Source organism: Cervus canadensis, chromosome 15, assembly GCF_019320065.1.
Source record: "Cervus canadensis isolate Bull #8, Minnesota chromosome 15, ASM1932006v1, whole genome shotgun sequence".
In the NCBI taxonomy this organism is placed as follows: Eukaryota; Metazoa; Chordata; class Mammalia; order Artiodactyla; family Cervidae; genus Cervus; species Cervus canadensis.
In genome coordinates this window covers 71,705,468-71,727,049 of record NC_057400.1, presented here as the reverse complement: position 1 = coordinate 71,727,049, position 21,582 = coordinate 71,705,468, and the positions used below count along the sequence as shown (strand labels likewise).

At 41.8% G+C, this 21,582-nt stretch overlaps 1 pseudogene; it reads left to right on the top strand.

Annotated features, from left to right (window-relative positions):
- Positions 1 to 20,011: 20,011 nt before the first annotated feature.
- On the top strand, positions 20,012 to 20,547 carry LOC122453804 (annotated as a pseudogene).
- Positions 20,548 to 21,582: the final 1,035 nt, after the last annotated feature.

Below are 21,582 nucleotides of genomic sequence, written 5' to 3'. Positions count from 1 at the left end.
TTTTCCTTGGATACCCAGTAGGATTTATTAGTGGCAGGTGCTGTAATTTCACCTATATTATATGCACTTCTTTTTTTTTTTTTTTTTTTTTACTTAGCACTTTCCTTCTAACTTAGTGTCTGGGGTGCTACTAGTGATAATTTTTATTTCTGTGAGTGGTTTCAGTATTTTGGTGAGTTGTTTCACCATTGCCTTACTGCTTCCCATATTGCTTTAGTCCCAGTTTTCAAATCTAGATTGTTAGTAAGCAATCTAAGTTTTTGCTCAAGCAAGCCATTACATCTTTCAATTGATCCAGAGGCAGCTGTAGAATAAGTGGTCATGCCACATTATGCCCTACTCTTTGATCCAATCTTGTATTATTTGCCTGTGAAGTGGGTTTGCTGGTTAAATTCTGTGATGATTGAAACACTATAGTGGGCAATCCGGATTTCCAATACCCTGATGGTGGATTTTTAAAATCACTTTTCCTGCATGATTATGGTAATTGTATTCCTGACCATGTGTCTACAATGGTGCCTGCACATACAGTTTAGTCTCAGATATAGGCAAGGGTCTTATATAATTAATTTCCATAATTTGGAAAGTTCTCTCAGCTTCGACCTTATCTGGAGTTTTAATTAATGACCTCCAAGGTTTAAACTTTCAACAGTTATCTCAAATTTCTTTTTTTTTTAATTTTATTGAAATATAATTGATTTACAATGTGTTCATTTAATCTACACAGCAGATATATACACACATAGAGTAAGTCCCCTACATACAACCTTCAAGCTGCAAACTTTCAAACATAGAAACATTCTACTACCCAGATATCACTGGATGCTTTTTTTTTCCTTACTTTTTATTTTGTACTAGTGTATAGCCAATTAACAGTGTGTGATAGTTTCAGCTGAAAAGCAAAGGGGCTCAGCCATACATGTACATATATCCTTTCTCCCCCAAACTTTCCCTTCCATCCAGGCTGCCTCATAACATTGAGTAGAGGTCCATGTCCTATACAGTAGGCCCTTGTTGATTATCCATTTTAAATATAGCAGTGTATCACACATTTCTTAATTTGAAATTTGACATATTTGGTGGGTACATACATGTTTCTTTTCTCTAACTACTTTTTGTGGCATGTACACCAGGAGGACTTTTTTGGTGTTGTGTTCATATAATAATTCTGTCAGTTAGCATGTCTACCCTTTCCTGGTTTATCTCTTATTTTTCTTTTGGTTTATGGATAAGTATATTTTGAACAGGCTCCTTTTTACCTAAGAATCTTTTTTTTTTTTTTAATAAATCTCATTTTTCTGTTTCTGGTACTTGTGAAAACTGAAAAGTAAGTGTTAGTTGTTTAGTCGTGTATGACTTTTTGAGACACTGTGGACTGTAGACCACCAGGCTCCTCTGTTCTTGGAAACCTCTAGAGAAGAATATTGGAGTGGATAGTCATTCCCTTCTCCAGGGGATCTTCCCAACCTAGGGACAGGACCCAGGTGTCCTGCATTGTAGGCAGATTCTTTAAGGTCTGAGCCACCTGGAAATCCTGGAAATCATGTCATTCTATCTTCTGTGGGTGTGACTTTTAGGATGACCTTTACAACTTTTTCTGTTGTTTCCAGATGTAGCAGTGATGGCATATGTCCCCTGTTATAAATCATAGTCAGTAGTCCTAATTTCACTATTGTATTAAGAGTTTCCCCTGCTGCTTCTCAATAAGATGTTTTAAGAGATAACATATTGATATGAATCAGCCATGGATCAATATGTTATCTCATATCAATGTATGACAAAACCCACTGGGAAAAAAAAATAATAATAATAAAAAAAAATTAAAAAAAAAAAAAAAGAGATAACATATTATATATAGGTCTTGTAAATCTCCAGGCTACTACCCACAAAGAATTTTGTAAATCAGTATAGTGTTCTCCAAATATTCTAAGGTGTTGACTAAATTTAGCATCAGTGGTGACTGGTTTGAATTGTACAAATCTCTGCCAGGTGATCTCCTACCTGAGAGTGCTGCCTGCAGGGTCCTCTTACCCAGGCAGGAGCCCCAAAATCTGCAAAGAGCTATTTAGATCAGCAAAGGGTCGCCTTGCCCAGACCTAACACTCCGAGCAAGCCCTCACTGACTCCTGTTATTCAAAGCCTAAATTGAAGAAAGTGGGGAAAACCACTAGACCATTCAGGTATGACCTAAATCAAATCCCTTATGATTATACAGTGGAAGTGAGAAATAGATTTAAGGGACTAGATCTGATAGACAGTGCCTGATGAACTATGGATGGAGGTTCATAACACTGTACAGGAGACAGGGATCAAGACCACCCTCATGAAAAAGAAATGCAAAAAAGCAAAACGGCTGTCTGAGGAGGCCTTACAAATAGCTGTGAAAAGAAGAGAAGTGAAAAGCAAAGGAGAAAAGGAAAGATATACCCATTTGAATGCAGAGTTCCAAAGAATAGCAAGGAGAGATAAGAAAGCCTTCCTCAGCTATCAATGCAAAGAAATAGAGGAAAACAATAGAATGGAAAAGACTAGAGATCTCTTCAAGAAAATTAGAGATACCAAGGGAACATTTCATGCAAAAATGGTCACAATAAAGTACAGAAATGATATTGGCCTAACAAAAGCAGTAGAAATTAAGAAAAGGTGGCAAAAATACACAGAAGAACTGTACAAAAATGATCTTCTTGTATATATGGGAAAAGATTCTAAAAAGAATGGAGATGCATATATATGTAGCTGATTCACTTTGCTGTAGAGAAGAAACTGACACTACCTTGTAAATCAACTACACTCCAATAAAAATTAATTTTAAAAAAATAAAGGCAATGGGTGACCCTGGTCTGGTGTCAGGGTGACAAAAGCCATCAGCATCCAGCGTTCCCAGATGGACTTCCATTCAGACTTTCTCCAGCAAAATGGTTCCTTGACTCCTGAGTTTGGAAAGTAAGGTGAGGCTCCTGTGGCTGCTGAGGTCTGGGACCCTGGCAGGCCCAGGTCTGTGAGTCCAGCCTGTACGTTGCCCACAGGTGGCCCAGGAGAGCACCCAGTCCCTGCCCTAAGCTCTCTGGAACCTGCCTGGCCTGTCCAGTCCAGCTATGGTCTTTGGGGTCAGAACCCATGTGGTCACATCTGGGAGTATCCTGGGGTGAGACCACTGCTGTTATACCCATCTCATCCTTATCTTGGGAGGCTGGACACAGGTGGAATCAGGCTCCCCATTGTCCTATCCAATTTGGAGTCATGGGCTCCAGCATGCAAGTCCTTAGATGAGCTCTTTAGCATTCTTGTCTGGTTCCCTTAGTTGCTCCTGGTTCCTGTGACATCAGGAAGGTCCTGGAGTGTGTGGTCAACTTGTAGTAGTCACCATTTCTACTTTCTCCTGAGATTCCCTCTTGTCCTCTCTCTTCCCACCTCCTTGCTGGTGTCCAGCTGGATCCCCACTCTGGTACAACAAATAAGAGATTCAAGGAACCTCTTCTAGGGCACTGAGGTATAGTCCAGCCAAGCTCCTGTGAATCCTTGAAATGCATTTCCTTCTGGTGTGTGAGTGCTAAGTCGCTTCAGTCACGCCCGACTCTTTGAGACCCCATGGACTATAGCCTACCAGGTTTCTCTGTCCCTGGGATTCTCCAGGCAAGAATACTGGAGTGAGTTGCAATTTCCATCTCCATAATGATAATCCCTATGTGACACTAATTCTTCTACAATGCTTTCTTTCAGTTGGACATTCTGCTTATGAAACATGTATTTTAAAGCAGAATGATTGGAGGAAATCCAATTTCATTGCATAGAGTCATAGAGTTTACTTTTTGAGTGGAATGTTTTTTTTTTCCTGCCTCCACTTTTATCTAATTTCTTCTAAAAGAAAATCAGTATCATACAGTGGCCTTTAACGTAGTATAGGGAAGAGTGCATTTTCATTTTTTTAATCAAAGTACTGAGGCTGAAACTGTTTGCATAAATGTCCAACAAATGGGGTTGACCATCACCCAGAACTGATCTCTCTTTTTGTAAGAGATTTTATTTGATTATTCTAGCTTATTCATGGAGATAATGCAGAAGTGAGGGAAATTCTGAAATGTTGTGCTTTACAGATGTACAGAACTTTTGGTCTCTGTGGGAGAAGGCGAGGGTGGGATGTTTAGAGAGAACAACATTGAACCATGTATATTATCAAGGGTGAAACAGACCACCAGCCCAGGTTGGATGCATGAGACAAGTGCTCGGGGCTGGTGCACTGGGAAGACCCAGAGGGATTGGGTGGAGAGGGAGGTGGGAGGGGGGATTGGGATGGAGAATACATGTAAATCCATGGCTGATTCATGTCAATGTATGGCAAAAACCACTACAATATTGTAAAGTAATTAGCCTCCAACTAATAAAAATAAATGGAAAAAAATAAATATAGGGGGAAAAAATAAAACCACTTTGCTCAAAAATAAATAAATTAATTTTAAAAAAAATAAGAGGTTGTGATTTAGAGTGTCATCTACTTTCACTAGGAAGAATGCAAAATGTTTCCCACTATGTGCCCTGGAAGCTTCTGGGCTTTTCTGCTTCAGGACAGCCATGTCAGGGTAACACAACACTGATGGTGAGTCCTAGAGCATGAACTGTCCCTGCAGTGGTCCCAGCAACTATGGATGTTCAGCATTAGATGTTCTGAAACACCCGCCTCTACAGTGTGCTTGGAATTTCTGGTGTTCTAGAAGTGAAATTAATTTATCCCATACATATTTAACAATCTTATTTTTAAAAGAGAGATGGAAAATTGGGACCTCACTATTTCAATTTACATTTTCCTAGTGACTAGTGAGGATGAGAATTTTCATGGGATTATTAGCCATGTGTTAGTCCTGCTGGAAACACTTGTCCAAATGCATTTGTTGACTTTTTCTTGTCATTTTAAGAACTTTGAGGAACTGGATCCAAGTCCAACAGGAAGTCTTCTTATAAGTGTAAGATATATTATATAGAATGACAGCCCCCACAGATGTCCAGACCCTACACCCTGGAACCAGTGATAAGTTACGTGGTGGCCCCGTGGACTGCAGCCCACGAGGCTCCTCTGTCCATGGGATTTCCAAAGCAAGAATATTGGAGTGGGTTGCCATTTTCTTCTCCAGGGGATCTTCCCGATCCAGGGATCAAATCTGTGTATCCTGCATTGCAGGGGAATTCTTTACCACTGAGCCACCTGGAAAGCCCCAGTAAGAGTTAGACTTGGGCAATTATTTATACCTTTGAAGATGGATCAAGGAATGCAAGAACCCTCTAAAAGCTGGGAAGGGCAAGAAAATTTATTCTCCCCTAGAGCTGCCCAAAGAGAAGCAGCCCAGTGAGACCCATGACATACTTCTGACTGTCAGAACTGAGATAATAAACTTGTGTTGTTTTAAACCACTTAATTTATATAATTTGTTACAACAGAGAAACGAAGCTAATATGGAGGATATGTGTGTGTGTGTGTGTGTGTGTTAAGTCGCTTCAGTCATGTCTGACTCTTTGCGACTCCATGGACTGTACCCCACCAAGCTCCTCTGTCTGTGGGATTCTCTGGGTAAGAATACTAGAGTGGGTTGCCATGCCCTCCTCCAGGGGGTCTTCCTGACCCAGGGATCAGACTGAAGGAGAAGTTGGGCTCTGATGTGGTAATGACAAAGGCCTCGGCCAGTCCTACAGGGAATTCTGCTGCTAAGACAGCTGTGTGGAGCTTGACAAGCAGGGAAAACCTTGATAGCCCTAAACAATTAGTCCCTGGGAGCAGACACTCCTTGGGAGGTGCTACTGAAAGGTGTCAGCCTGATCCATTCCCAGCTGCAGGGAGAATAAAGCTTCTGTCCTGAAGAGGAATCTCCTGCAACACTCACTGCACTTTAACTAGGAAAAGTTTGACGGAAATGTCCCATTGAAAGTTTTATGTCACCTTTGGGACACAAAAGTCAAACAATTATACTTTATAAAAGAAATATTAAACAGCAAGTACTTAGCAGCTAGTCTGGCTTCCTTGGTGGCTTAGACGGTAAAGAATCCACCTGCAATGCAGGAGACCTGGGTTCGGTCCCTCGGTTGGAAAGATCTCCTGGAGAAGGGCATGGCAACCCACTCCAATATTCTTGCCTGGAGAATCCCATGGACAGAGGAGCCTGGCGTGCTACAGTCCATGGGGCGCAAAGAGTCAGACACGACTGAGTGACTAAGCACAGCACACAGCACATTTAGCAGCTGTGTCAGCTTGGATATGTTACTTTTCCCTTCTGTGCTTCCATTTCCTCCCATCTAAAACGAGGATAGTAATACTACCTGCCTCTTAAAATTGCTTTGAGGAATAAAAAATATATTAATACCTTCAAGGCACTTAAAAAAATATATTGTCAGTTGGTAAATCCTCTTTACTATTTTCCTGGGCTACTTGGGCCTTTCAAAACAATGCTTCTAAACTTTCAAATGCTTATTCTTGTCAAATGTGCACATTGTGTTATGAGAAAAAGACTCTCAGAACTTAGAGGACTTCTATTCCTGGGTCAGGAAGATCCCCTGGAGAAGAGAAAAGCTACCCAATTCTGGCCTGGAGAAATCCATGGACTCTATAGTCCATGGAGTCGCAAAGAGTCGGACATGACTGAGTGACTTTCACTTTCACTTTTTTCATTGTGTATATTATTTTAAATGCAATAATTTAGACAAAATAATTCAATGAGGAAAAGAAAGTTTTTTCAACAAATGGTGTTGGAAAAATTAGAAGTTGTCTACAAATAGACACGCAACAAAAAATATCACCCACACAGGCATCAAGCACTACTTGTTGCAAACTAACTCTCATGCGAGTATGGTTCACTTCCAGATGTAAAAAGAGGTTGAGATGAATGAAATACGGAATTTCCATGGTGTCCCTGGCACATCACAGTGCTAAACAAAGGTCCCTCAGCAATGACCACCACTGACATTTATACAACTTCTGAAGCTGATTGTTAATCTCTGCATTCCATTATGCTGTTATTGGAATTTCTGCCCAAAATGACAGTACCAGTGGAAAGTAACCAGCTCCCAGTTCAGAACCAGAGTCTCTGCAGCTCTTGCTAACCTGCTCCTCTCGCAGTCTCAGCATGCTCACCTTGCAGTGAAATGCTCACCCACCATTTTGAAAGAGAAATTTCAGATTTTTGTCCCTCATTTTAGTCCCGATGCTTCCCACCCATAGTGAGATGAGGAATTTACTTTACTGATAAAGTGAATTCAAACATTTTTTTCTTTCTCTAAGTTTTCCTTTTAGCTGGATGGAAGAAGAGAGAGAGAGAAAGTGGGCAGGTAATATTTAAGCAGCAATCAAGTTTCAGAGAAGTACTTTCATTGCTAAAAGCTGCTCCAGGCAAAGGCTGAGAGCAAGTTAATTTCCTGGGATTTATGACACTGTATAAAACCTATAGTTGCACATCATGGCTTAATAACTTAATTTTACTTCAGGAAGATATTGTGCATGGTTGGGGAGCTGAAGGCTCACTCCCATGATGAAACAGAAGGGTGGCTTTTCCTGGGAGCCTGCCCCCTGCAGCTGTGTGTCATCTATCTCTGCCTAGCTGGAAATGAAAACTGCCCTAGAAGAAATGAAACAAGATAGACTGATGATTATTTTTACCCCCCACCATGTTGCACTCTCAACACTTGAATTGAAACATTTTCCATGCCTTCCATATCTTAATAAAAAAGTTGATTCATTAATTATATTGATATAGTCTCTGTTGATATACATAATCTCTAAATTTGGGGATCCAGCTCCAGAATTCGTGTTTCAGTGAGTTGCTACATGACCAGGAAGAATTCACTTGAACTTTCTGAGCTTTAGTTTCCTCCTCGTATCATCTGATTAATAATATCCTACCAGTCTTCCTCCCTGAGTTCGTTAGTGCAGTAAATCCCACAAATATTTCTTAGGTATAACTGAGCAACACATACAAAAGACGTCAACGCCACCTCTAGTGGGCAGCTGCTGCAATGGCCCTCATGATACCTGCCTCTTTATATTCATGTCCTTATGTAATAGCCTCCCCTTGAGTATAAACTGGACCTAGTGACCACTTCTAACAAACAGAATAAGGTGGGTGTACTAGTTTCCTAGGGCTGCTGTAACAAAATGCCACAAATGGTTGACTTAAAACTATAGAAATTTATTCTTTCACATTTCTGGAGGCTGGAAGTTCTAAGTCTAGGTGTCAGCAGGGCCACACTCTCTCTAAAGGCTCTAGGGAAGGATGCTTCTTTGTCCCTCCCTAGCTTCTAGTGGTTGCCAATAATCTTTGGCATTTCTAGACTTTTATATGCTTCAGTCCAGTCTCTGTCTCCATTGTCATAAAAGGCATAAAGAGCTTTTGTTGTTGTTATTCTGTGCTTTTCCCTTCTCTGCTTTTGTTTTCCTTATTTTTTTATGAGCTACTTGAACTACATTTTGAACTTTATTTTCATTTATCTCCAGTATCATATGGTATATCTCTTTATGTAGCTCTTTTCATAGTTGTTCTAGATGTTTCATTCTATGTGTATAACTTACCAAAGTCTGCTGGTGTCAACAACACTTTACTAGTGTAAGTGGAGGGTAGAAACTTTATCTTTCCTTCTGTCCCATTACTTTCCCCATTTATGATACAATTGTCTTAGACAATTTCTCTGTATACAGTGATAATTACATTAACAGTGATATACTTTTGGCTTTCATCATCAGTAATCATTTAGCAAACTAAAGCAAAGTAGGAAATCTATTGCATTTACCCAGTTTTGCTCTTGCCACATCCCTGATGCTCTAGATTCCTTCTTTTATTGTTTCCTTTCTGTTTGCAGTACTTCCTTTATCCAATCTCTAAGTTCAGTCTGTTAATGACAATTTATTTTAGCTCTTTTCAGTTGTAAATGTCTTTATTTCCCCCTCATTCTTGCGGGATAGTTCTACTGGGTCTTAGAAATCACACTTGAGATATTGTGTCTCTTCCTTTGTCCTTCCTGGTTTCAGATGAGAATCCCTCTGCAGTTCAAATTGTTTCTCTGTGGATTCTTTCAAGATTTGTTTCATTGTCTTTAGTTTTAAGAAATTTAACTATCATGTGTTTGGTATAGGTTTATTTTGATTTATCTTTTTTGGGTTTTTCTCAGTTTTATGAATCTATAGGTTTATGGGTTTTGCCAGACTGGGACATTACAGCCATCATTTCTTCAAAGATCTTTTCAGCTTCACTCTTTTTCTCTTCTTCTTCTGGAACTTCAGCAACACAGACATTATATCTGTTATAGTCTCATAGGTTTCTGAGGTTCTGTGCATTTTTTTTAAAGTAGATAGCCCCAATAGAAATAATCTCTGTTGTTCTGTTTGGGTAATTTCTACTGTTTTACCTTCAAATTCATTGATTCTTTCTCTCTGTCCAATCCATGTTGCTGTTATAAACATTTAGTGATTTTTTATATATATATATACATACACACACACACACACACACACACACCTATACATATTAGGATGAGATGGTTAGATGTGGTTAGATGGCATCATCAACACAATAGACAATTATTTGAGCAAACTCTGGGTGATAGTAAAGGACAGGGAAGCCTGGCGTGCTGCAGTCCATGGGGTTACAAAGAGTCGGATATTACTTAGTGACTCAACATCTCTATATTAAGCTAAACTTGAGCGCATACTGCTGTCTTCAACTATAATCCTACCGTAATCATTCTAGCGTCACTCTTTTGCTTAATGTAAACTTCAGCCCAAACAGCAAGAAGTCTGACTCCACCATCTGTTACTACCCATTTACTTGATTGTTTAATTCCAGTATACATGTACAATGGTATCAAAATTGTGAACCTGAAGACCTGTGGGAAAACAGGTTTTTCTCACCTAGTGCAAGTCTCCTATCTTTTTATTATATATAATATGTGCATAAGAAGTGTGCTTGCACATATAAAACTTAACCTGTGGCTCAGCAGTAAAGAATCCGTCTGCAATGCAGGAGACATAGGTTTGATCCCTGGGTCAGGAAGATCCCCTGGAGTAGGGCATGGTAACCCACTCCAATTTTCTTGCCTAGAGAATCCCATGGACAGAGGAACCTGACAGGCTACAGTCCATAGGGTCCCAAAGAGTTGGACATGACTGAAACGACCTAGCATGCACACACTTACACATATAAACACATTTTATGTATATAAATAAAAATGTACTTCAGCATTGGTGATATGAATGCATCATCTGTAAAAATATAAGTATGCAAATAGGTAAGTCTCTATGCAGGTCAATTTTGCAATACATACAGACACATATCCCTTAGTCCAGAAGGTTAGCCTACAAATATATTGTGGAGATATAGGAAGATATATGTACAACTTAAAATTACAGCTTAGTTTGTAGTAACAAAATAATATGACAATCTAATATACACCCATCTGAGATTGGTTAGATAAATTATGATAGATCCAAACAAAGTAACACCGTATAAAAGTTAAAAAGCAAAGAATCTGTTCAGTGTGTACCATCATGGAACAACTTACAAGAGTATATTTTAGAAAAGAAAATAATAAATATATAGTGTGCTACCATTTGTTAAAGGAACAAAATGTGTTTTGAGTGGGGAGTAAAGATACATGGGTTTGTTTATACCAAGAACTGCGGGGAGCCGGCCTGACTGCTCAGGCCCCTTCTCGGCCCTGAGAGAGATCAAAAGGTCCCTCTCTGTCCCGCCACCCCTGATTTGTTAAAGTGCAAATTGGCCTTTCTCACCTCCCTCAAGGAAATCGCTGCAGCCACCATTTGCCCATTTTCCTGCCTCTGATAAGATTATCAGGCTCCTGTGAATGGCTTATGTCTAGGTAGTCTTTACCTGATTGTAAGACGCTGGTGCCATGCTCTGCTAGAGTTAAGATAAAACTCCTGAGTTAAAACTAGTATCTGCAGTTCTGCACGTATGCAAGCCTTTGATCTAAAATTTGGTGAATCCTGTTAGTATATATATGTATGTTACCCCTCAATAAAGTCGTCGGAATCAGTCACAAGCTGACTCCATCCCTTTCAACCCCATCTTTCCTAGTCTTTTATTTCTCAGGTGCTCTGGTGATTGCGTCCTCGTCCTGTTCATCTAGCCGGCAGGCCCGGCAAAGAACATGTTCTAAAGTCTACCAAGATACATCCCAGCTCAGTTCAGTCGCTCAGTCATGTCCGACTCTGCGACCCCATGAATCGCTGCACGCAAGTCCTCCCTGTACATCACCAACTCTCAGAGTTTACCCAAATTCATGTCCATTGAGTCAGTGATGTCATCCAGCCATCTCATCCTGTCGTCCCCTTCTCCTCCTGCCCCAATCCCTCCCAGCATCAGGGTCTTTTCCAATGAGTCAGCTCTTCGTATCAGGTGGCCAAAGTATAGGAGTTTCAACTTGAGCGTCAGTCCTTCCAATGAATACCCAGGACTGATCACCTTTAGGATGCACTGGTTGGATCTCCTTGCAGCCCAAGGGACTCTCAAGAGTCTTCTCCAACACCACAACTCAAAAGCATCAAATCTTTGGCACTCAGCTTTCTTCACAGTCCAACTCTCACATCCATACATGACCACTGGAAAAACCATAGCCTTGACTAGATGGACCTTTGTTGGCAAAGTAGTCTCTGCTTTTTAATATGCTGTCTAGGTTGGTCATAACTTTCCTTCCAAGGAGCTAGTGTCTTTTAATTTCATGGCTACAATCACCATTTGCAATGATTTTGGAGCCCCAAAACATAAAGTCTGACACTGCTTCCACTGTTTCCCCATCTATTTCTCATGAAGTGATGGGGCCAGATGCCATGATCTTAGTTTTCTGAATGTTGCGCTTCGAGCCAACTTTTTCACTCTCCTCTTTCACTTTCATCAAGAGGCTTTTTAGTTCCTCTTCACTTTCTGCCATAAATGTGGTGTCATCTGCATATCTGAGGTTATTGATATTTCTCCCAGCAATCTTGATTCCAGCTTGTGCTTACTCCACCCCAGCGTTTCTCATGAAGTACTCTGCATATAAGTGAAATAAGCAGGGTGACAATATACAGCCTTGACGTACTCCTTTTCCTATTTGGAACCAGTCTATTGATCCATGTCCAGTTCTAACTGTTGCTTCCTGACCTGCATACAGGTTTCTCAAGAGGCAGGTCACGTGGTCTGGTATGCCCATCTCTTTCAGAAGTTTCCACAGTTTATTGTGATCCACACAGTCAAAGGCTTTGGCATGGTCAATAAAGCGTAAATAGATGTTTTTCTGGAACTCTCTTGCTTTTTTGATGATCCGGCAGATGTTGGCAATTTGATCTCTGGTTCCTCTGCCTTTTCTAAAAACCAGCTTGAACATCTGGAAGTTCATGGTTCATGTATTGCTGAAGCCTGACTTAGAAAATTTTGAGCATTACTTTACTAACGTGTGAGATGAGTGTAATTGTGTGGTAGTTTGAACATTCTTTAACATTGCCTTTCTTTGAGATTAGAATGAAAAGTGACCTTTTCCAGTCCTGTGGCCACTGCTGAGTTTTCCAAATTTGCTAGCATATTGAGTGCAGCACTTTCACAGCATCATCTTTCATGATTTGAAAAAGCTCAAGTGGAATTCCATCACATCCACTAGCTTTGTTCGTAGTGATGCTTTCTAAGGCCCACTTGACTTCACATTCCAGCATATCTAGCTCTAGGTGAGTGATCACACCATTGTGATTATCTGGGTCGTGAAGATCTTTTTTGTAAAGTTCTTCTGTGTATTCTTGCCACCTCTTCTTAATATCTTCTGCTTCTGTTAGGTCCATACTATTTCTGTCCTTTATCGAACCCATCTTTGCATAAAATGTTCCCTTGGTATCTCTAATTTTCTTGAAGAGATCTCTAGTCTTTCCCATTCTGTTGTTTTCCTCTATTTTTTTGCATTGATCACTGAGGAAGGTTTTCTTATCTCTCCTGGCTATTCTTTGGAACTCTGCATTCAAATGGGAATATCTTTCCTTTTCTCCTTTGCTTTTCACTTCTCTTCATTTCACAGCTATTTGTAAGGCCTCCTCAGACAGCCATTTTACTTTTTTGCATTTCTTTTCCATGGGGATGGTCTTGATCTTTGTCTACCATACAATGTCATGAACCTCCGTCCATAGTTCATCAGGCACTCGTCTATCAGATCTAGTCCCTTAAATCTATTTCTCACTTCCATTGTATAGTCATAAGGGATTTTATTTAGGTCATACCTGAATGGTCTAGTGGTTTTCCCTACTTTCTTCAATTAAAGTCTGAATTTGGCAATAAGGAGCTCATGATCTGAGCCACAGTCAGCTCCTGGTCTTGTTTTTGCTGACTGTATAGAGCTTCTCCATTTTTGGCTGCAAAGAATATAATTAATCTGATTTTGGTGTTGACCATCTGGTGATGTCCATGTGTAGAGTCTTCTCTGTGTTGTTGGAAGAGGATGTTTGCTATGACCTGTGCGTTCTCTTGGCAAAACTCTATTAGCCTTTGCCCTGCTTCATTCTGCACTCCAAGGCCAAATTTGTCTGTTACTCCAGGTGTTTCTTGACTTCCTACTTTTGCATTCCAGTCCCCTATGATGAAAAGGACATCTTTTTTGGGTATTAGTTCTAGAAGGTCTTGCATGTCTTCATAGAACCATTCAACTTCAGCTTCTTCAGCATTACTGGTTGGGGCATAGGCTTGCATTACCATGATATTTAATGGGTTGCCTTGGAAACAAACAGAGATCATTCTGTCATTTTTGAGATTGCATCCAAGTACTGCATTTCAGACTCTTTCGTTGACCATGATGGCTACTCCATTTCTTCTAAGGGATTCCTGCCCACCGTAGTAGATATTATGGTCATCTGAGTTAAATTCACCCACTCCAGTCCATTTTAGTTCTCTGATTCCTAGAATGTCGATGTTCACTCTTGTCATCTCCTGTTTGACCACTTCCGATTTGCCTTGATTCATGGACCTAACATTCCAGGTTCCTATGCAATATTGCTCTTTACAGCATTGGACCTTCCTTCTATCACCAGTCACATCCACAACTTGGTATTGTTTTTGCTTTGGCTCCATCCCTTCATTCTTTCTGGAGTTATTTCTCCACTGATCTCCAGTAGCATATTGGGCACCTACCAACCTGGGGAGTTCCTCTTTCAGTATCTTATCATTTTGCCTTTTCATACTGTTCATGGGGTTCTCAAGGCAAGAATGCTGAAGAATGTGCATCCCAGGGATTGCCACTAAACAGAGAGGCCAGGCAGCTATGGGCAGGGGTGGAGGGAAACCTATTTTTGCCCCAGGTACTTTCGCTGCATTTGAATTTGTTTCATGTTCACATATGGGCTTCCCTGGTGACTCAGATGATAAAGAATCTGCCTGCAATGCAGGAGACCCCAGTGCGATCAGGAAGATTCCCTAGAGAAGGGAATAGCAACTCACTGGAGTATTCTTGGCTAGAGAATTCCATGGACAGAGGAGCCTGGAGGGCTACAGTCCGTGAGGTCACAGAGTTGTACACAGCTGAGAGACTAACAATTCACTTTATGTTCATATATAACACTTTATGTGATATCTTAGTTAAAAATGTTTAAATAGCATGGCAACCTGACTCTGTTTCAGGCTCATCATCTCCAAAGTGGAACTCGGCCTGCTCTAGATAATGCATCTGACCTCAGCCCTTCCCGAGGGCAGTGCCCCAAAATTGTGTTCAGAAGGGACAGCACAGTCTAAGTCCGGCAGAGGCACACAGATTCAACTCAGCAAGACACAACCTCCCACTCACCCACCCCCTCCCTCAAGTCCAAGGAGACGAGTTATCAGATGTAACAGCAGAGACTTCACACTTGGCACACAGTAGTATTTGAGAGCCCTGCTCTTGTACACCGCTGGTCATTGTGGACTCAGCTTTTTCAGAATCTCTAGGTCTCAGTCCCTTTTCTTTTACTGTGCTGTTGCAGGAGCAGAGCTGGGTCCTTCCTTTCCCAGCCTGTTTCTGGCCTCCTTTCCCCTCCAATCCAATCAGCACATTGATGATGTTATGACTTTCAGGGTTGGGCCAGGTCCATTGCTCCCCTGGTCACATACCCTGCCACCACCAGCCCTAACTCAGCATAGACTCCTCATTCTGACCTTTAGGGCCTTGAAACCCTAATTTGTCCCTTCTTTGTCAAGTTTTTGTCACGCTCCTGCCCTCCAGATGCCTACCCTGAGTGGACTGGAAATTCCAGTCCCTCACACAGCCCGGAGACGACCCACACCTACTCCTTTCCTTTGTGATCTTTCCCCATCTTTCTTCAAGGACCCATAAAGCAATTCTAATATTCCAGTGGTTTCAAAACTTCCCTCTGTTGAGGATTTGGCATGTTTGAGTGCAATTACAACACAAACAGTAGTCACAGCTGACTTGTAGTCGGTGCCCACTACACCCTCTCTGTTATCCTCTCAGCAGCTGCCTCAGAGGAAGACTCGTGAGCAAGACTGTGGAGAGAGACCATTAGGCTCCCAGCATGGCCTCACTGCTAAGCTGTGTGACCACAGCCAAGTTATTTGACCCCTCTGTGCCTCAATTTCTTCATCTTTCGATGGAGATATTGAGACTTCTGTTACTGAGAGTGTTATAGGAAATAAAGCATTAACATACATGACTGGGGTCTGGCACATGGTTGGAGCTCAAAGAATCATCTTTAATTATTAGCAGTATTTTACACCTGAGAGATCAGAAGCACAGAAAGGAAAAGTGATCTGCCTTGGGTCACACAGCTGGCAAGTGTAAGGGACAGGATTTAGGCACACAAAGCCCTCTCAGTGAGCCTTGCCATGCAGCACAGGGTGACTGGCAGAAGGGCATCCAGAGCAGTTGCCATGGCTTCCATTCAAAAGACTCACAGTGGTCAGGTTAGAAGGGAAGAAGGGGATGGTCAGTGAGGGTCATGAACAGAGGTCCCCCATGTCATGGTGGACCTGGGTCAGCACAAGGTGACCCTGAAGACCTTCTACAAGCAGAAGCTTGGGTGGAAATGATATTTGACTCTCCATGGCCATCACTTTGCCCTGTGTTCTAATAGGACTAGAAAGTTCAAATGGAGTAAGATTATAGAAAGCAGGGAAGGCCAGAATGAGATTTTGGAGTTAGTTTCCTGAGCAGCAAGGGGCTGGGATGTGACAGAGGAGTGTGACCACAGGAAGACAGCCTGGTCTCTGCTAAGGAACCTAGCCCTCCCCAAGTGACCAGGCATGGTACTCTGCCAAAAGCCAGCAGCTCCTGCTTCTCTGCCACAGCACCTCTCAAGTGTTGTCATATTTATAGACCCCAGGCCAGCTGGCAAAGGAAGGAATTAGTCAGAGAGTGGTTGTGAATTATCAGGGTCTAAGAGCTCCTTACCAGCAGTAGGAAAAAGAAAAGGAACTTCTTGTACTAACAATTTATTGGTATTTTACAAAAACAACTTTAAGATTACAACAAATTAACTATAAGAATTAGAAAAAAATAATACCATAATTAACCAATAATCATATGTGTCTCACAAGGAGAGAATAGTATTTAAGCTATTTGATCACTGTTAGTATTGTGACATAATGAAATTAAAAGTTTAGGATTTAGTGCTATGAATCTATCCCATGGATGTTGTTATTCAGTCACTCAGTTGTGTTCGACTCTTTGCAACCCCACGGACTGTAGCACACCAAGCTTCCTGGTCTTTCACCATCTCCCAGAGTTTGCACAAACTCATATTCATTGAGTTGATGATGCCATCCAACCATCTCATCCTCTGTCATCCCCTCTTCCTCCTCCCCTCTATCTTTCCCAGCACCAGGATCTTTTCTAATGAGTTGGATCTTTGCATCAGGTGGCCAAAGTATTAGAGCTTCAGCATCGGTCCTTGGATGTAGTAACAATAGTATTTCAAGTAAGTGTATTGCAATATTTACCATGTGTAAAAGAGAAAAACAAACAAAAAAAAAAGGACAAATTAGAAGCCCATAAAGCCCATCATGGAGTACCACATAGCTATAAAATTGAAGAAAATTTGAATATGCAAACATTTGCACACACATTTTCATATGTATATTTTTATATCCACACAAAACTTCCAGAAGGAATTGTTAAGAGTGGTGGTTTTGCGAGGGTGACTGGTTTTCTCAGGAGTCTTATTTTCCACTAGATACCCTTTGTCCCATTTGAACTTATTATTTTTATGGATAGATAGCATTCTAAAGGTAAGGTAAAGGTAAGGAAGTGGGTGGTAGTTCTGATAGAGATTCCTGGGTGATCACCCTGCCTCTTTTCTGACCTCTGTGAGCACACAGTCATGATATATCCCTGCCTTCCTACAGTCAGGTGTGGAAGTAATGTGAGCCAGACTCCCCCTCCCCAACATGCAAATCCTCGTGATGCTCCCACTGCCAGCTTGATGCAGGCAGGGATCAAGGTGACTTGGAAGCCAGGTATGGAGGGGAAGAAACACCTGCCAAGCATGAACATGTGGTCCCAACTTTATGTAAATAAGAAACAAATTCTACCAAGGATACTTCTTGACTTTTGAGACTGATCTGTCACAGTAAAATGATTAGCTTAATCAAAACTGAAGATTTTACATTGAATTGGAATACTTTACAAACCTAAAATATGTGACCTTGGCTTGGTGATAGAGAAAATAGAAGACCCATATATTACAGTGGCAGAAAATTTGGTGAAACTGCTGGCTCTCCACAACTTAGAAGGCAGGTCGAATTGTTCACGAGCCCATGGCAAGTGCATGCCTGCTAAGTCACTTCAGTCATGTCAACTCTTTATGACCCTATGGATTGTAGCCCACCCAGCTCCCCTGTCCATGAGATTTTCCAGGCAAGAATACTGAAGTGGGTTGCCATGCTCTCCTCCAGGTGATCTTCCTGACCCAGGGATCAAACCCAAGTCTCTTATGTCTCCTGCACTGGTAGATGGGATCTTTAACACTAGAACCACCCACCTGGGAAGCCCTGCTCTAAGTGAGGGTATAGGAAATAAACTATGTTGCTTTTACTTTCTGCTTTTAGCAAAATGCTATAAAGAAGGTATAAGCTCTGGGTAGAATTGGTATGTTTACAAACAAAAATGAGAGGGAATAAAGAAAATTCAGAAATTTGGGGACTCAAACTTTTAGAATATGGGTTCTATGCCACCAAAAATTAAAGATAAGATTGAGAGAAATTTGTTAAGGAATGTATTCCTTCACCTTATTTCTAAGGCAAAGATCAGATATGTGCAGCTTACATCCATGTCCTGTGTTTCTGACAAACTCAAGGTTAAGAGAGCAGGACTGGGGGTGAGGAAGTAAAACAAAAAAACAAATATGGGTGGGACTATGCATAGGAAAGAATTTTGTTCATGTTTTGAGGCACATAGAACTGACTAGAGACAAATAGATAAGAGATCTACTAAGTTGTAAGATTTATGTTGCCAAAGAGATCATGAACCCAGCCTAAAGAGCAACTTTTCAATGTTGGAGCCTTAGAATAGCTCTTGCTATGGTATTATTATGTCCCTTGTCCATCACCGGATATCTAAAGGGCCTGAAAGGGAAGCAGATAGATTGTTAATTGTTAATTGTAGATTGTTAATCTACAGGTGGCTGGGATGCAGGAATCGCACACTCCAGATCTGATGGAGGGTACTGGGCATCCTTCTCTCCTGGGAGTTGGATATAGCAATGGGACAGCCCAGAGAAATTCTTTTTCCTAAAAGAAAATCACATTGACTTTGTCTTCAAAGGTGGAATGCTACCAGAGGGTAGACTGCTGCAGACTTCTGGCTACTCATCTAATTCATGTCTTTATTTTCATGGGCCTGGATTAGACAAAATACTCCAGTTTCCCTTGAAGGGAGGACAGCCATGTGACCAAGTTCTAGCCAGTGGGATGCAAGCAACCACAATCTGCTCAAAAAAAACCACCCATACTCTGATTCTCCAAATTTGCATCTTGATGGGAAGGAGCACAGTGGCATTGGAAATTGTATATTGATGAAGAAAATGTAGAAAAGAAGCTTTGCTGTTGGGAGAGAGCTGCATGCTTATTGTGAGCACCTGTGTGGGGTTTCGTGTTGGCCACACATGAGCTTCCACTGGGTTCAGCCACTAGGTTCAGGGATCTGCATGTTATAGCAGCTCATGCTACCTGATACCAACATAGATGTGCTGATAAGAAGAGTATGGGATAGTGCACACAGTAGGACCCTATTTTATAATTTTTAAAAGCACAAGTATGGAGATTCCTTTTAAAACTAAGAATAAATCTACCATATGACCCAGCAATCCCACTGCTGGGCATATACCCTGAGAAGACCACAACTCTAAAATATACACATATTCCTATATTCACTGCATCACTATTTACGAGAGCCAGGACATGGAAGCAACCTAGGTGTGCATCAGCAGATGAATGGATAAAGAAGATGTAGTACATTTATGCCATGGAATATTACTCAACCATACAAAAGAACAAATTTGAGTCAGTTCTAGTGAGGTGGATGAACCTAGAGCAAGTTATAGAGTGAAGTAATTCAGAAAGAGAAAAACAAATACTGTATATTAATGCATGTATATGCAATCTAGAAAAAAGTATTGATGAACCTATTTTCAGGTAAGGAAGCAGATGTAGAAAACAGACTTGTGGACACAGTGGGGGAAAGAGAAAGTGGTACGAATGGAGAAAGCAGTATCTACATATATACACTAAAACATGGAAAAAAGCTGGTGAGAAGTTGCTATATAACACAGGGAGCCCAGCCTGGAGCACTGTGATGACCTGGAGGGGAGGGATGGGAGGGAGGGAGGGAGACTCAAGAATGGTAGGATATGCATACAATTATGGTTGATTAGCATTGCTGTATGGCAGAAATGGACATAACATGGTAAAGCAATTTTCCTCCAGTTAAAAAATACACTTAAAAAAAAAGCAGAAGTGAGACAGGTGAGGCATTGCTGGGCTGGCCACTTCCGCACTTCTGCTTTCCTGCCCAGCCAGCACCTGCGATGACTGCCACTCTCCAGTCCTACCTGAGTGTAGAGGAGGCCACACTGCAGGCTGCCCTCTGCTTAGAGGATTTCTCCTCCCAGATAGTGAAACAACACAACAGGCCAGAAGTGGAAGTCAGAAGTAGCAAAGAGCTCATTCTACAACCCATGACCATTAGCAGGACTGAGAAGGAAAAGATTCTGATGGAATCCTCCATCAACTCTTCAGGGTCAGCATTGCTGTGAAACAGAGAAGGTGCTATGTCACAAGTTCATGCACTTCATCCTGATGTGAGCAGAAAACTTCTTTATCCTATGAAGGAAACCAGTGGAGGGGTATGACATCAGGTCTCTGTTCACCAGCTTCCACACAAAGCAGATGTATTTGTGGACTTTATGATCCCCTTCGTGGAAGAAATTGACAAGGAGATCAGTGAGATGAAGCCATTGGTCAATGCCCGTGAGTGCTTTGTGGCAGAGGAGTTCCTCAAGAATGTTTAAACCGTCTGGCTGGATCTCATGGCCTCCCCCTCAGGCTCCCCCATGTCTCTGCGAAGACATCTTAGAGTTAACTTCCCAGAGCGGTGGAGGTGGCAGTAGCAGAGGGGAGCTGGGTCGGGGTGGGCATTAGATGCAGGAGGTGGGTGTTGTGCTTGCTCGCTGGGCCACAAAGCAGCAGTGGACCTACCCCAAGGCCACATGTGCCTGGTCAGTCTTGCTTCTGATGTCCTGAGCCAGGACAGATTTTTTTTCTTAACACCTTGAAACATAAAACTTTGTGCTTGTAGGAGATGCAACTTTTTTGTCTTTTTTTTTTTTTTAAAGAAACAAACGATCTGCACCTCCAGTGACTGTGACTGGTCCCAGTGATTGTACCTTATTGGTCGCTGTGGGTCTGGGAGGGCCTGGAGCCAGAAGGAGACTTCTGTTCCTCCCCAGAGCCACCCCAGGTGGGGACAGAGGGAGGTTTCAGACTTACATTCCTCTCCCTCATCCTCCTGTCTCCTTGGGCCCAGTAGAAGTGGTAGGGACCCTCTGCCCGCTTCCTGAGCTCTGCCTGCAGTTGGCCACCCAGCACCGGCTGGGGACAGAGGCTGAACTCATGGCCTCCAGCCACGTCTATGAGCTGGGACCTAAAAGCTAAGCTGTTTTTGGCCCCAGGGGCTGCTTCGTGCCCTCCCAGCTGCAAGGAGGCCGTGGTTTCAACTTTTCTGTCAGCAGTGCCTGTGCTAGAGATGGAGAGGTGAGTCCTCCAGAGAGTCCCCGCCAGGGCCTCCTGCCTGCCCTGGTTCCTCTTCTCCCATGCTCACTGTTTCTTTTCCTATTCTGGTGGATCCTCCCTCCCCTTGTTAAAGTCTCTTTTTGCCCCTTCTGGGCTTCACGAATAACTTAAAAAAAAAAAGCACAAGTGTGTGACAGATGTTTTTCTGGAAGAAACTGTGGACAGTGGGGATAGAGGCTTTCTGTTATGAGTAGGCAGGAGATCTTTATTTTTCCTTTTGTGATCTACATCAGCTTGACATTTTAAATATGTACCTATACAGATTCCATAAAAGTTATAAAAATATGATTCTTTCTGAGACATAATC